General features: G+C 35.2%; 9 non-coding genes across 9 annotated transcripts; all 9 read left to right on the forward strand.

Moving 5' to 3' along the window:
* The first annotated feature begins 355 nt into the window (after positions 1 to 355).
* TRNAD-GUC (transfer RNA aspartic acid (anticodon GUC)) lies at positions 356 to 427 on the forward strand. Its single transcript has one exon. It is a non-coding gene; the product is annotated as a tRNA-Asp (tRNA).
* A 2,733-nt stretch (positions 428 to 3,160) lies between these two features.
* Positions 3,161 to 3,232, forward strand: TRNAD-GUC (transfer RNA aspartic acid (anticodon GUC)). Its single transcript has one exon. It is a non-coding gene; the product is annotated as a tRNA-Asp (tRNA).
* A 630-nt stretch (positions 3,233 to 3,862) lies between these two features.
* TRNAD-GUC (transfer RNA aspartic acid (anticodon GUC)) lies at positions 3,863 to 3,934 on the forward strand. Its single transcript has one exon. It is a non-coding gene; the product is annotated as a tRNA-Asp (tRNA).
* A 2,030-nt stretch (positions 3,935 to 5,964) lies between these two features.
* TRNAD-GUC (transfer RNA aspartic acid (anticodon GUC)) lies at positions 5,965 to 6,036 on the forward strand. The gene has a single exon. It is a non-coding gene; the product is annotated as a tRNA-Asp (tRNA).
* A 630-nt stretch (positions 6,037 to 6,666) lies between these two features.
* TRNAD-GUC (transfer RNA aspartic acid (anticodon GUC)) lies at positions 6,667 to 6,738 on the forward strand. The gene has a single exon. It is a non-coding gene; the product is annotated as a tRNA-Asp (tRNA).
* A 2,029-nt stretch (positions 6,739 to 8,767) lies between these two features.
* Positions 8,768 to 8,839, forward strand: TRNAD-GUC (transfer RNA aspartic acid (anticodon GUC)). Its single transcript has one exon. It is a non-coding gene; the product is annotated as a tRNA-Asp (tRNA).
* Positions 8,840 to 10,875: 2,036 nt separating this feature from the next.
* On the forward strand, positions 10,876 to 10,947 carry TRNAD-GUC (transfer RNA aspartic acid (anticodon GUC)). Its single transcript has one exon. It is a non-coding gene; the product is annotated as a tRNA-Asp (tRNA).
* A 627-nt stretch (positions 10,948 to 11,574) lies between these two features.
* Positions 11,575 to 11,646, forward strand: TRNAD-GUC (transfer RNA aspartic acid (anticodon GUC)). The gene has a single exon. It is a non-coding gene; the product is annotated as a tRNA-Asp (tRNA).
* Positions 11,647 to 12,276: 630 nt separating this feature from the next.
* TRNAD-GUC (transfer RNA aspartic acid (anticodon GUC)) lies at positions 12,277 to 12,348 on the forward strand. The gene has a single exon. It is a non-coding gene; the product is annotated as a tRNA-Asp (tRNA).
* Positions 12,349 to 13,899: the final 1,551 nt, after the last annotated feature.

Consider the following 13,899-nt stretch of genomic DNA (forward strand, 5'->3'; position numbering starts at 1 on the left):
ATTTAGAAGTGGAGTGGATGCTTTTTGTTAGTAGTGACCCCTGGTGGTAAGTGGTTATAAGCTGCAAATGGTAAAGTGAGCTGATTGTATATATATATATATATATATATATACATATACATAGATAGATAGAAAGATAGATAGACAGATCGATAGATAGGTATTTATTTTAATCAATCATTTCTTATTAAAGCAGATTATTTTTGGCTAGGAATTTCTGATTTGTAATCATTTATGAAAAAAGATTGCTTCTCCTAACCAAAAGAAGCAAAGCTGCCTATTACAATACTGTGAATTGATTGAGGGCATGCCCTAACCTCATGGAGGTGAGCACTGTTGAACTGAAGCCAATATGTCCTCGTTAGTATAGTGGTCAGTATCCCCGCCTGTCACGCGGGAGACCGGGGTTCAATTCCCCGACGGGGAGACGATTCCTTTTATTCGCACAATTAAATAAAATGATGTACTTAATAACATTGTAAACTATATTTGTCATTATCCTTGTCTATTACGATTGAGATAAACGTTGAATTCAGTGATGGACAAATTGCTTACAGATGTGTTAACTAAAAGTCAGAATATGCTCTGAATATTTCAATCTGCACAGACCATACCATCAAAAACAATTTACATCTATAATCTAATGGAAAATGGAATGAAGCAGTGGGGAATCTTATGCTTCTGCTCAACTCTAGGGGCTAGATTTAGAAGTGGAGTGGATGCTTTTTGTTAGTAGTGACCCCTGGTGGTAAGTGGTTATAAGCTGCAAATGGTAAAGTGACCTGATTGTATATATATATATATATATATATACATATACATAGATAGATAGAAAGATAGATAGACAGATCGATAGATAGGTATTTATTTTAATCAATCATTTCTTATTAAAGCAGATTATTTTTGGCTAGGAATTTCTGATTTGTAATCATTTATGAAAAAAGATTGCTTCTCCTAACCAAAAGAAGCAAAGCTGCCTATTACAATACTGTGAATTGATTGAGGGCATGCCCTAACCTCATGGAGGTGAGCACTGTTGAACTGAAGCCAATATGTCCTCGTTAGTATAGTGGTCAGTATCCCCGCCTGTCGCACGGGAGACCGGGGTTCAATTCCCCGACGGGGAGACGATTCCTTTTATTCACACAATTAAATAAAATGATGTACTTAATAACATTGTAAACTATATTTGTCATTATCCTTGTCTATTACGATTGAGATAAACGTTGAATTCAGTGATGGCCAAATTGCTTACAGATGTGTTAACTAAAAGTCAGAATATGCTCTGAATATTTCAATCTGCACAGACCATACCATCAAAAACAATTTACATCTATAATCTAATGGAAATGGAATGAAGCAGTGGGGAATCTTATGCTTCTGCTCAACTCTAGGGGCTAGATTTAGAAGTGGAGTGGATGCTTTTTGTTAGTAGTGACCCCTGGTGGTAAATGGTTATAAGCTGCAAATGGTAAAGTGAGCTGATTGTATATATATATATATATATATATATATACATATACATAGATAGATAGAAAGATAGATAGACAGATCGATAAATAGGTATTTATTTTAATCAATCATTTCTTATTAAAGCAGATTATTTTTGGCTAGGAATTTCTGATTTGTAATCATTTATGAAAAAAGATTGCTTCTCCTAACCAAAAGAAGCAAAGCTGCCTATTACAATACTGTGAATTGATTGAGGGCATGCCCTAACCTCATGGAGGTGAGCACTGTTGAACTGAAGCCAATATGTCCTCGTTAGTATAGTGGTCAGTATCCCCGCCTGTCACACGGGAGACCGGGGTTCAATTCCCCGACGGGGAGACGATTCCTTTTATTCACACAATTAAATAAAATGATGTACTTAATAACATTGTAAACTATATTTGTCATTATCCTTGTCTATTACGATTGAGATAAACGTTGAATTCAGTGATGGCCAAATTGCTTACAGATGTGTTAACTAAAAGTCAGAATATGCTCTGAATATTTCAATCTGCACAGACCATACCATCAAAAACAATTTACATCTATAATCTAATGGAAATGGAATGAAGCAGTGGGGAATCTTATGCTTCTGCTCAACTCTAGGGGCTAGATTTAGAAGTGGAGTGGATGCTTTTTGTTAGTAGTGACCCCTGGTGGTAAATGGTTATAAGCTGCAAATGGTAAAGTGAGCTGATTGTATATATATATATATATATATATATATACATATACATAGATAGATAGAAAGATAGATAGACAGATCGATAAATAGGTATTTATTTTAATCAATCATTTCTTATTAAAGCAGATTATTTTTGGCTAGGAATTTCTGATTTGTAATCATTTATGAAAAAAGATTGCTTCTCCTAACCAAAAGAAGCAAAGCTGCCTATTACAATACTGTGAATTGATTGAGGGCATGCCCTAACCTCATGGAGGTGAGCACTGTTGAACTGAAGCCAATATGTCCTCGTTAGTATAGTGGTCAGTATCCCCGCCTGTCACGTGGGAGACCGGGGTTCAATTCCCCGACGGGGAGACGATTCCTTTTATTCACACAATTAAATAAAATGATGTACTTAATAACATTGTAAACTATATTTGTCATTATCCTTGTCTATTACGATTGAGATAAACGTTGAATTCAGTGATGGCCAAATTGCTTACAGATGTGTTAACTAAAAGTCAGAATATGCTCTGAATATTTCAATCTGCACAGACCATACCATCAAAAACAATTTACATCTATAATCTAATGGAAATGGAATGAAGCAGTGGGGAATCTTATGCTTCTGCTCAACTCTAGGGGCTAGATTTAGAAGTGGAGTGGATGCTTTTTGTTAGTAGTGACCCCTGGTGGTAAATGGTTATAAGCTGCAAATGGTAAAGTGAGCTGATTGTATATATATATATATATATATATACATATACATAGATAGATAGAAAGATAGATAGACAGATCGATAAATAGGTATTTATTTTAATAAATCATTTCTTATTAAAGCAGATTATTTTTGGCTAGGAATTTCTGATTTGTAATCATTTATGAAAAAAGATTGCTTCTCCTAACCAAAAGAAGCAAAGCTGCCTATTACAATACTGTGAATTCATTGAAGGCATGCCCTAACCTCATGGAGGTGAGCACTGTTGAACTGAAGCCAATATGTCCTCGTTAGTATAGTGGTCAGTATCCCCGCCTGTCACGCGGGAGACCGGGGTTCAATTCCCCGACGGGGAGACGATTCCTTTTATTCGCACAATTAAATAAAATGATGTACTTAATAACATTGTAAACTATATTTGTCATTATCCTTGTCTATTACGATTGAGATAAACGTTGAATTCAGTGATGGCCAAATTGCTTACAGATGTGTTAACTAAAAGTCAGAATATGCTCTGAATATTTCAATCTGCACAGACCATACCATCAAAAACAATTTACATCTATAATCTAATGGAAAATGGAATGAAGCAGTGGGGAATCTTATGCTTCTGCTCAACTCTAGGGGCTAGATTTAGAAGTGGAGTGGATGCTTTTTGTTAGTAGTGACCCCTGGTGGTAAGTGGTTATAAGCTGCAAATGGTAAAGTGAGCTGATTGTATATATATATATATATATATATATACATATACATAGATAGATAGAAAGATAGATAGACAGATCGATAGATAGGTATTTATTTTAATCAATCATTTCTTATTAAAGCAGATTATTTTTGGCTAGGAATTTCTGATTTGTAATCATTTATGAAAAAAGATTGCTTCTCCTAACCAAAAGAAGCAAAGCTGCCTATTACAATACTGTGAATTGATTGAGGGCATGCCCTAACCTCATGGAGGTGAGCACTGTTGAACTGAAGCCAATATGTCCTCGTTAGTATAGTGGTCAGTATCCCCGCCTGTCACGCGGGAGACCGGGGTTCAATTCCCCGACGGGGAGACGATTCCTTTTATTCGCACAATTAAATAAAATGATGTACTTAATAACATTGTAAACTATATTTGTCATTATCCTTGTCTATTACGATTGAGATAAACGTTGAATTCAGTGATGGACAAATTGCTTACAGATGTGTTAACTAAAAGTCAGAATATGCTCTGAATATTTCAATCTGCACAGACCATACCATCAAAAACAATTTACATCTATAATCTAATGGAAAATGGAATGAAGCAGTGGGGAATCTTATGCTTCTGCTCAACTCTAGGGGCTAGATTTAGAAGTGGAGTGGATGCTTTTTGTTAGTAGTGACCCCTGGTGGTAAGTGGTTATAAGCTGCAAATGGTAAAGTGAGCTGATTGTATATATATATATATATATATATACATATACATAGATAGATAGAAAGATAGATAGACAGATCGATAAATAGGTATTTATTTTAATCAATCATTTCTTATTAAAGCAGATTATTTTTGGCTAGGAATTTCTGATTTGTAATCATTTATGAAAAAAGATTGCTTCTCCTAACCAAAAGAAGCAAAGCTGCCTATTACAATACTGTGAATTGATTGAGGGCATGCCCTAACCTCATGGAGGTGAGCACTGTTGAACTGAAGCCAATATGTCCTCGTTAGTATAGTGGTCAGTATCCCCGCCTGTCACACGGGAGACCGGGGTTCAATTCCCCGACGGGGAGACGATTCCTTTTATTCACACAATTAAATAAAATGATGTACTTAATAACATTGTAAACTATATTTGTCATTATCCTTGTCTATTACGATTGAGATAAACGTTGAATTCAGTGATGGCCAAATTGCTTACAGATGTGTTAACTAAAAGTCAGAATATGCTCTGAATATTTCAATCTGCACAGACCATACCATCAAAAACAATTTACATCTATAATCTAATGGAAATGGAATGAAGCAGTGGGGAATCTTATGCTTCTGCTCAACTCTAGGGGCTAGATTTAGAAGTGGAGTGGATGCTTTTTGTTAGTAGTGACCCCTGGTGGTAAATGGTTATAAGCTGCAAATGGTAAAGTGAGCTGATTGTATATATATATATATATATATATATATACATATACATAGATAGATAGAAAGATAGATAGACAGATCGATAAATAGGTATTTATTTTAATCAATCATTTCTTATTAAAGCAGATTATTTTTGGCTAGGAATTTCTGATTTGTAATCATTTATGAAAAAAGATTGCTTCTCCTAACCAAAAGAAGCAAAGCTGCCTATTACAATACTGTGAATTGATTGAGGGCATGCCCTAACCTCATGGAGGTGAGCACTGTTGAACTGAAGCCAATATGTCCTCGTTAGTATAGTGGTCAGTATCCCCGCCTGTCACGTGGGAGACCGGGGTTCAATTCCCCGACGGGGAGACGATTCCTTTTATTCACACAATTAAATAAAATGATGTACTTAATAACATTGTAAACTATATTTGTCATTATCCTTGTCTATTACGATTGAGATAAACGTTGAATTCAGTGATGGCCAAATTGCTTACAGATGTGTTAACTAAAAGTCAGAATATGCTCTGAATATTTCAATCTGCACAGACCATACCATCAAAAACAATTTACATCTATAATCTAATGGAAATGGAATGAAGCAGTGGGGAATCTTATGCTTCTGCTCAACTCTAGGGGCTAGATTTAGAAGTGGAGTGGATGCTTTTTGTTAGTAGTGACCCCTGGTGGTAAATGGTTATAAGCTGCAAATGGTAAAGTGAGCTGATTGTATATATATATATATATATATATACATATACATAGATAGATAGAAAGATAGATAGACAGATCGATAAATAGGTATTTATTTTAATAAATCATTTCTTATTAAAGCAGATTATTTTTGGCTAGGAATTTCTGATTTGTAATCATTTATGAAAAAAGATTGCTTCTCCTAACCAAAAGAAGCAAAGCTGCCTATTACAATACTGTGAATTCATTGAAGGCATGCCCTAACCTCATGGAGGTGAGCACTGTTGAACTGAAGCCAATATGTCCTCGTTAGTATAGTGGTCAGTATCCCCGCCTGTCACGCGGGAGACCGGGGTTCAATTCCCCGACGGGGAGACGATTCCTTTTATTCGCACAATTAAATAAAATGATGTACTTAATAACATTGTAAACTATATTTGTCATTATCCTTGTCTATTACGATTGAGATAAACGTTGAATTCAGTGATGGCCAAATTGCTTACAGATGTGTTAACTAAAAGTCAGAATATGCTCTGAATATTTCAATCTGCACAGACCATACCATCAAAAACAATTTACATCTATAATCTAATGGAAAATGGAATGAAGCAGTGGGGAATCTTATGCTTCTGCTCAACTCTAGGGGCTAGATTTAGAAGTGGAGTGGATGCTTTTTGTTAGTAGTGACCCCTGGTGGTAAGTGGTTATAAGCTGCAAATGGTAAAGTGAGCTGATTGTATATATATATATATATATATATATACATATACATAGATAGATAGAAAGATAGATAGACAGATCGATAGATAGGTATTTATTTTAATCAATCATTTCTTATTAAAGCAGATTATTTTTGGCTAGGAATTTCTGATTTGTAATCATTTATGAAAAAAGATTGCTTCTCCTAACCAAAAGAAGCAAAGCTGCCTATTACAATACTGTGAATTGATTGAGGGCATGCCCTAACCTCATGGAGGTGAGCACTGTTGAACTGAAGCCAATATGTCCTCGTTAGTATAGTGGTCAGTATCCCCGCCTGTCACGCGGGAGACCGGGGTTCAATTCCCCGACGGGGAGACGATTCCTTTTATTCGCACAATTAAATAAAATGATGTACTTAATAACATTGTAAACTATATTTGTCATTATCCTTGTCTATTACGATTGAGATAAACGTTGAATTCAGTGATGGACAAATTGCTTACAGATGTGTTAACTAAAAGTCAGAATATGCTCTGAATATTTCAATCTGCACAGACCATACCATCAAAAACAATTTACATCTATAATCTAATGGAAAATGGAATGAAGCAGTGGGGAATCTTATGCTTCTGCTCAACTCTAGGGGCTAGATTTAGAAGTGGAGTGGATGCTTTTTGTTAGTAGTGACCCCTGGTGGTAAGTGGTTATAAGCTGCAAATGGTAAAGTGAGCTGATTGTATATATATATATATATATATATACATATACATAGATAGATAGAAAGATAGATAGACAGATCGATAAATAGGTATTTATTTTAATCAATCATTTCTTATTAAAGCAGATTATTTTTGGCTAGGAATTTCTGATTTGTAATCATTTATGAAAAAAGATTGCTTCTCCTAACCAAAAGAAGCAAAGCTGCCTATTACAATACTGTGAATTGATTGAGGGCATGCCCTAACCTCATGGAGGTGAGCACTGTTGAACTGAAGCCAATATGTCCTCGTTAGTATAGTGGTCAGTATCCCCGCCTGTCACGTGGGAGACCGGGGTTCAATTCCCCGACGGGGAGACGATTCCTTTTATTCACACAATTAAATAAAATGATGTACTTAATAACATTGTAAACTATATTTGTCATTATCCTTGTCTATTACGATTGAGATAAACGTTGAATTCAGTGATGGCCAAATTGCTTACAGATGTGTTAACTAAAAGTCAGAATATGCTCTGAATATTTCAATCTGCACAGACCATACCATCAAAAACAATTTACATCTATAATCTAATGGAAATGGAATGAAGCAGTGGGGAATCTTATGCTTCTGCTCAACTCTAGGGGCTAGATTTAGAAGTGGAGTGGATGCTTTTTGTTAGTAGTGACCCCTGGTGGTAAATGGTTATAAGCTGCAAATGGTAAAGTGAGCTGATTGTATATATATATATATATATATATACATATACATAGATAGATAGAAAGATAGATAGACAGATCGATAAATAGGTATTTATTTTAATAAATCATTTCTTATTAAAGCAGATTATTTTTGGCTAGGAATTTCTGATTTGTAATCATTTATGAAAAAAGATTGCTTCTCCTAACCAAAAGAAGCAAAGCTGCCTATTACAATACTGTGAATTCATTGAAGGCATGCCCTAACCTCATGGAGGTGAGCACTGTTGAACTGAAGCCAATATGTCCTAGTTAGTATAGTGGTCAGTATCCCCGCCTGTCACGCGGGAGACCGGGGTTCAATTCCCCGACGGGGAGACGATTCCTTTTATTCGCACAATTAAATAAAATGATGTACTTAATAACATTGTAAACTATATTTGTCATTATCCTTGTCTATTACGATTGAGATAAACGTTGAATTCAGTGATGGCCAAATTGCTTACAGATGTGTTAACTAAAAGTCAGAATATGCTCTGAATATTTCAATCTGCACAGACCATACCATCAAAAACAATTTACATCTATAATCTAATGGAAAATGGAATGAAGCAGTGGGGAATCTTATGCTTCTGCTCAACTCTAGGGGCTAGATTTAGAAGTGGAGTGGATGCTTTTTGTTAGTAGTGACCCCTGGTGGTAAGTGGTTATAAGCTGCAAATGGTAAAGTGAGCTGATTGTATATATATATATATATATATATATACATATACATAGATAGATAGAAAGATAGATAGACAGATCGATAGATAGGTATTTATTTTAATCAATCATTTCTTATTAAAGCAGATTATTTTTGGCTAGGAATTTCTGATTTGTAATCATTTATGAAAAAAGATTGCTTCTCCTAACCAAAAGAAGCAAAGCTGCCTATTACAATACTGTGAATTGATTGAGGGCATGCCCTAACCTCATGGAGGTGAGCACTGTTGAACTGAAGCCAATATGTCCTCGTTAGTATAGTGGTCAGTATCCCCGCCTGTCACGCGGGAGACCGGGGTTCAATTCCCCGACGGGGAGACGATTCCTTTTATTCGCACAATTAAATAAAATGATGTACTTAATAACATTGTAAACTATATTTGTCATTATCCTTGTCTATTACGATTGAGATAAACGTTGAATTCAGTGATGGACAAATTGCTTACAGATGTGTTAACTAAAAGTCAGAATATGCTCTGAATATTTCAATCTGCACAGACCATACCATCAAAAACAATTTACATCTATAATCTAATGGAAAATGGAATGAAGCAGTGGGGAATCTTATGCTTCTGCTCAACTCTAGGGGCTAGATTTAGAAGTGGAGTGGATGCTTTTTGTTAGTAGTGACCCCTGGTGGTAAGTGGTTATAAGCTGCAAATGGTAAAGTGAGCTGATTGTATATATATATATATATATATATACATATACATAGATAGATAGAAAGATAGATAGACAGATCGATAGATAGGTATTTATTTTAATCAATCATTTCTTATTAAAGCAGATTATTTTTGGCTAGGAATTTCTGATTTGTAATCATTTATGAAAAAAGATTGCTTCTCCTAACCAAAAGAAGCAAAGCTGCCTATTACAATACTGTGAATTGATTGAGGGCATGCCCTAACCTCATGGAGGTGAGCACTGTTGAACTGAAGCCAATATGTCCTCGTTAGTATAGTGGTCAGTATCCCCGCCTGTCACACGGGAGACCGGGGTTCAATTCCCCGACGGGGAGACGATTCCTTTTATTCACACAATTAAATAAAATGATGTACTTAATAACATTGTAAACTATATTTGTCATTATCCTTGTCTATTACGATTGAGATAAACGTTGAATTCAGTGATGGCCAAATTGCTTACAGATGTGTTAACTAAAAGTCAGAATATGCTCTGAATATTTCAATCTGCACAGACCATACCATCAAAAACAATTTACATCTATAATCTAATGGAAATGGAATGAAGCAGTGGGGAATCTTATGCTTCTGCTCAACTCTAGGGGCTAGATTTAGAAGTGGAGTGGATGCTTTTTGTTAGTAGTGACCCCTGGTGGTAAATGGTTATAAGCTGCAAATGGTAAAGTGAGCTGATTGTATATATATATATATATATATATATATATACATATACATAGATAGATAGAAAGATAGATAGACAGATCGATAAATAGGTATTTATTTTAATCAATCATTTCTTATTAAAGCAGATTATTTTTGGCTAGGAATTTCTGATTTGTAATCATTTATGAAAAAAGATTGCTTCTCCTAACCAAAAGAAGCAAAGCTGCCTATTACAATACTGTGAATTGATTGAGGGCATGCCCTAACCTCATGGAGGTGAGCACTGTTGAACTGAAGCCAATATGTCCTCGTTAGTATAGTGGTCAGTATCCCCGCCTGTCACACGGGAGACCGGGGTTCAATTCCCCGACGGGGAGACGATTCCTTTTATTCACACAATTAAATAAAATGATGTACTTAATAACATTGTAAACTATATTTGTCATTATCCTTGTCTATTACGATTGAGATAAACGTTGAATTCAGTGATGGCCAAATTGCTTACAGATGTGTTAACTAAAAGTCAGAATATGCTCTGAATATTTCAATCTGCACAGACCATACCATCAAAAACAATTTACATCTATAATCTAATGGAAATGGAATGAAGCAGTGGGGAATCTTATGCTTCTGCTCAACTCTAGGGGCTAGATTTAGAAGTGGAGTGGATGCTTTTTGTTAGTAGTGACCCCTGGTGGTAAATGGTTATAAGCTGCAAATGGTAAAGTGAGCTGATTGTATATATATATATATATATATATATATACATATACATAGATAGATAGAAAGATAGATAGACAGATCGATAAATAGGTATTTATTTTAATCAATCATTTCTTATTAAAGCAGATTATTTTTGGCTAGGAATTTCTGATTTGTAATCATTTATGAAAAAAGATTGCTTCTCCTAACCAAAAGAAGCAAAGCTGCCTATTACAATACTGTGAATTGATTGAGGGCATGCCCTAACCTCATGGAGGTGAGCACTGTTGAACTGAAGCCAATATGTCCTCGTTAGTATAGTGGTCAGTATCCCCGCCTGTCACGCGGGAGACCGGGGTTCAATTCCCCGACGGGGAGACGATTCCTTTTATTCACACTATTAAATAAAAAGATGTACTTAATAACATTGTAAACTATATTTGTCATTATCCTTGTCTATTACGATTGAGATAAACGTTGAATTCAGTGATGGCCAAATTGCTTACAGATGTGTTAACTAAAAGTCAGAATATGCTCTGAATATTTCAATCTGCACAGACCATACCATCAAAAACAATTTACATCTATAATCTAATGGAAATGGAATGAAGCAGTGGGGAATCTTATGCTTCTGCTCAACTCTAGGGGCTAGATTTAGAAGTGGAGTGGATGCTTTTTGTTAGTAGTGACCCCTGGTGGTAAATGGTTATAAGCTGCAAATGGTAAAGTGAGCTGATTGTATATATATATATATATATATATACATATACATAGATAGATAGAAAGATAGATAGACAGATCGATAAATAGGTATTTATTTTAATCAATCATTTCTTATTAAAGCAGATTATTTTTGGCTAGGAATTTCTGATTTGTAATCATTTATGAAAAAAGATTGCTTCTCCTAACCAAAAGAAGCAAAGCTGCCTATTACAATACTGTGAATTCATTGAAGGCATGCCCTAACCTCATGGAGGTGAGCACTGTTGAACTGAAGCCAATATGTCCTCGTTAGTATAGTGGTCAGTATCCCCGCCTGTCACGCGGGAGACCGGGGTTCAATTCCCCGACGGGGAGACGATTCCTTTTATTCGCACAATTAAATAAAATGATGTACTTAATAACATTGTAAACTATATTTGTCATTATCCTTGTCTATTACGATTGAGATAAACGTTGAATTCAGTGATGGCCAAATTGCTTACAGATGTGTTAACTAAAAGTCAGAATATGCTCTGAATATTTCAATCTGCACAGACCATACCATCAAAAACAATTTACATCTATAATCTAATGGAAAATGGAATGAAGCAGTGGGGAATCTTATGCTTCTGCTCAACTCTAGGGGCTAGATTTAGAAGTGGAGTGGATGCTTTTTGTTAGTAGTGACCCCTGGTGGTAAGTGGTTATAAGCTGCAAATGGTAAAGTGAGCTGATTGTATATATATATATATATATATATATACATATACATAGATAGATAGAAAGATAGATAGACAGATCGATAGATAGGTATTTATTTTAATCAATCATTTCTTATTAAAGCAGATTATTTTTGGCTAGGAATTTCTGATTTGTAATCATTTATGAAAAAAGATTGCTTCTCCTAACCAAAAGAAGCAAAGCTGCCTATTACAATACTGTGAATTGATTGAGGGCATGCCCTAACCTCATGGAGGTGAGCACTGTTGAACTGAAGCCAATATGTCCTCGTTAGTATAGTGGTCAGTATCCCCGCCTGTCACGCGGGAGACCGGGGTTCAATTCCCCGACGGGGAGACGATTCCTTTTATTCGCACAATTAAATAAAATGATGTACTTAATAACATTGTAAACTATATTTGTCATTATCCTTGTCTATTACGATTGAGATAAACGTTGAATTCAGTGATGGACAAATTGCTTACAGATGTGTTAACTAAAAGTCAGAATATGCTCTGAATATTTCAATCTGCACAGACCATACCATCAAAAACAATTTACATCTATAATCTAATGGAAAATGGAATGAAGCAGTGGGGAATCTTATGCTTCTGCTCAACTCTAGGGGCTAGATTTAGAAGTGGAGTGGATGCTTTTTGTTAGTAGTGACCCCTGGTGGTAAGTGGTTATAAGCTGCAAATGGTAAAGTGACCTGATTGTATATATATATATATATATATATACATATACATAGATAGATAGAAAGATAGATAGACAGATCGATAGATAGGTATTTATTTTAATCAATCATTTCTTATTAAAGCAGATTATTTTTGGCTAGGAATTTCTGATTTGTAATCATTTATGAAAAAAGATTGCTTCTCCTAACCAAAAGAAGCAAAGCTGCCTATTACAATACTGTGAATTGATTGAGGGCATGCCCTAACCTCATGGAGGTGAGCACTGTTGAACTGAAGCCAATATGTCCTCGTTAGTATAGTGGTCAGTATCCCCGCCTGTCGCACGGGAGACCGGGGTTCAATTCCCCGACGGGGAGACGATTCCTTTTATTCACACAATTAAATAAAATGATGTACTTAATAACATTGTAAACTATATTTGTCATTATCCTTGTCTATTACGATTGAGATAAACGTTGAATTCAGTGATGGCCAAATTGCTTACAGATGTGTTAACTAAAAGTCAGAATATGCTCTGAATATTTCAATCTGCACAGACCATACCATCAAAAACAATTTACATCTATAATCTAATGGAAATGGAATGAAGCAGTGGGGAATCTTATGCTTCTGCTCAACTCTAGGGGCTAGATTTAGAAGTGGAGTGGATGCTTTTTGTTAGTAGTGACCCCTGGTGGTAAATGGTTATAAGCTGCAAATGGTAAAGTGAGCTGATTGTATATATATATATATATATATATATATACATATACATAGATAGATAGAAAGATAGATAGACAGATCGATAAATAGGTATTTATTTTAATCAATCATTTCTTATTAAAGCAGATTATTTTTGGCTAGGAATTTCTGATTTGTAATCATTTATGAAAAAAGATTGCTTCTCCTAACCAAAAGAAGCAAAGCTGCCTATTACAATACTGTGAATTGATTGAGGGCATGCCCTAACCTCATGGAGGTGAGCACTGTTGAACTGAAGCCAATATGTCCTCGTTAGTATAGTGGTCAGTATCCCCGCCTGTCACACGGGAGACCGGGGTTCAATTCCCCGACGGGGAGACGATTCCTTTTATTCACACAATTAAATAAAATGATGTACTTAATAACATTGTAAACTATATTTGTCATTATCCTTGTCTATTACGATTGAGATAAACGTTGAATTCAGTGATGGCCAAATTGCTTACAGATGTGTTAACTAAAAGTC

Source organism: Triturus cristatus, chromosome 4_1 (assembly GCF_964204655.1).
Source record: "Triturus cristatus chromosome 4_1, aTriCri1.1, whole genome shotgun sequence".
NCBI lineage: Eukaryota > Metazoa > Chordata > Amphibia > Caudata > Salamandridae > Triturus > Triturus cristatus.